The sequence below is a fragment of the Oryzias melastigma genome, unplaced genomic scaffold, assembly GCF_002922805.2.
Source record: "Oryzias melastigma strain HK-1 unplaced genomic scaffold, ASM292280v2 sc03281, whole genome shotgun sequence".
Lineage (NCBI taxonomy): Eukaryota > Metazoa > Chordata > Actinopteri > Beloniformes > Adrianichthyidae > Oryzias > Oryzias melastigma.
Window position 1 is genome coordinate 1 of NW_023419849.1, and position 2,415 is coordinate 2,415.

General features: G+C 41.4%; 1 long non-coding RNA gene across 1 annotated transcript; it reads right to left on the reverse strand.

Moving 5' to 3' along the window:
- Nucleotides 1-49: 49 nt before the first annotated feature.
- On the reverse strand, nucleotides 50-2,016 carry LOC112139556. The gene is made up of 3 exons (XR_002918007.2): nucleotides 1,094-2,016; nucleotides 568-894; nucleotides 50-191 (listed from the first exon to the last, which is right to left on the reverse strand). It is a non-coding gene; the product is annotated as an uncharacterized LOC112139556 (long non-coding RNA).
- Nucleotides 2,017-2,415: the final 399 nt, after the last annotated feature.

Below are 2,415 nucleotides of genomic sequence, written 5' to 3' on the forward strand. Positions count from 1 at the left end.
AAGAAAAAGTGGTTGTTAATAATTCATTTACTATGTTTTCTTACCTGTCTTAAAGTGGTATGTATCTGATGCTGTGGTTGATCTGGATTTAGCTGAAGATGATGACGGCTTCAATGTGGTTGTTGACTCAAAGACTCTTCTTTTAGACAATGGTTTCAATGTTGGTTTTGGTGTTGATGTCACATCATTTACTAGATGATGAGAAAGTAGAGTTTTGATAAAATAAGTATCAAGTGAGACATTTCACATGGAGACAAAATCTGTTTCTCACACATATCTGTTAAGAAGTAAATCAATCAGTTCTCATGAAAACTAAGCATTAAAATTTTATGTTTATATATTTAAAAGGCATAAATAAACAGATTGTTGATGTTTACATTTAGTCACAATTGATGTCTGTTTCCATCTCTTGAGTTGGCACAGAAAAACTGAATGTCATATCAAAGCTTCACAACCCTCTAGAGCAACAATGATCTATGAATTTACACAAAACCTGGAACTAAATAGATGTACTACCAATTAAAATGTCCCATATTTACAAACTTCAACTTTTAGAAAATAACCTACTGTTTATAACTGTCAGTTCAACCTGAAACTCTGTCTCCTTGTGTCCTGATGTATTGAACTGTCTGCAGTTGTATGTTCCAGCATCTTCATCTGTGATCTTCTTTATAACCAGAGAACATTTCTCTGTAACTCTCAGTCTGTCTGATTTAGATCCAACATCTTTGTAAATATTTCCGAGTTCAAACAAGGTAAATGATAGATGAATGGTCATATTAGTGTAGATCCAGGTGATCCAGTAACATCCATCACTGAAATCTTTTGCATCTTCACATTTCAAAGTGACTTCATCTCCAACTCTGACAGTCTCGTCTCTGAATATTTGAGCGTCTACAGTTTAGAGAAAGAGAGAAACACAAACATGTTCAGTTCTGATGAACATCTTAGACTAGATATTTAACATGCATGTTTAAAGAATACACTGAAGTCAATGTGGTTAGCAGCCTGCTCTCATTAGCATGAAGAACACAACAAGTCATGTTCCATGCTTTCAGAAAGGTCATGTTTGAATCTCTGTCATGTTTCTTACCTGTAAATGTGAGCATCCATGTCAGAATCAGAGGGAAGAGAAGTGATGTGAAGTCAAACATTGTTCTCTCCTCTGCTCTTCTCTGTCTCTTCTTCTCTCAATGTTTTCTGTCTGACTGACTGAAGACAACCAGAACTCTTGAGAGAAATACATCAGTTTCCTGTGGTTAGCAGCTCCTCCTTCCAGTCTCTTCAGATGTCTTCTTAACAATATTAAAACTTTCTTTCTGTCAATGTTCTAACTCATAATACTATGAAAGAAAAAAAAACTAAATTATGAAAAATACGGTTTCTTTGAAAGACAACACACATAATTTTGATGAATGTGTTGGTCAGCCTGTGATGGGCCTCGGGGGTGGAGCAACTTGGCAGTGGCCCCCTCCCATGGTTGCCACATAGAGACGGCCCTCTCCCCTCTTGGTTTCAATGGCACCTTAGAAATGTAGACCCTTGTTAGTGGTGCTTTGACATCACTACCAGCAATCAGGAGATGTCCTTTCAATTCCCTACCCCCAAATTTTAACTGCACCTTAGACATGTAGGGCCCCTCGATGGGAGGCTGTTTGGACATCACTGTGAGCCATCAGGAGATCTCCTGTCAATGCCCTACCTGCCAATTTTACCTGCACCCTTTATGCTACAACGATCTACACTCCAACAGACACATACAGTACACAAGGAAGGTGGGACCTCTGATCTTCTCTCCCCTACCCCATCCCTGGTGGGTGGAACCAGGTCCTCAGCAACAGTGGGCGTGTCCCTTAGGGGCTGGCCTCCTGGGCCCAGTGACCCTGTCTCCATACAAGGAAAGGGATCCCTGAGTTCTCTGATAAGACCACAAGCCTGGGATCACATCACATCTGAGCTTGGGAGTGTCTCTGTCCCTGTGGTCCAGGTTCTGGTCCTTGCCCTCGAGCACTGGACCTCTCCAAAATTTCAGCAGTGGGTAAGCCTTGTCAGGCCAAATTCAATACACTCTTAGGGGACCCCCAGTTCTCTTGGATGTTCTCTTCCTGAGTGGGGGTGGGCGGCCCCTGTCCTGCTCTCTGCTGGACCTTCCATGGGGATGATGGGTGGTTGCATGTCCAGCAAATCAACACACAGATTGCACCTGAGTGCCTCTTGTGGTGGACATGTTTTACTTTTACAATTAGAATGATCACAACTCTTCGATTGTGTTAATATAAACCCATTTTGTAATATAAGCCGAACTTTATTCGACTTATATTACAAAACGAGTTTAAGACGCTCAAGACGGGACTGGCGGCGGGGGGTGGACTGGTGGTGGTGTCAGATGATAATAAAAGGCCATGAAAGAAGATG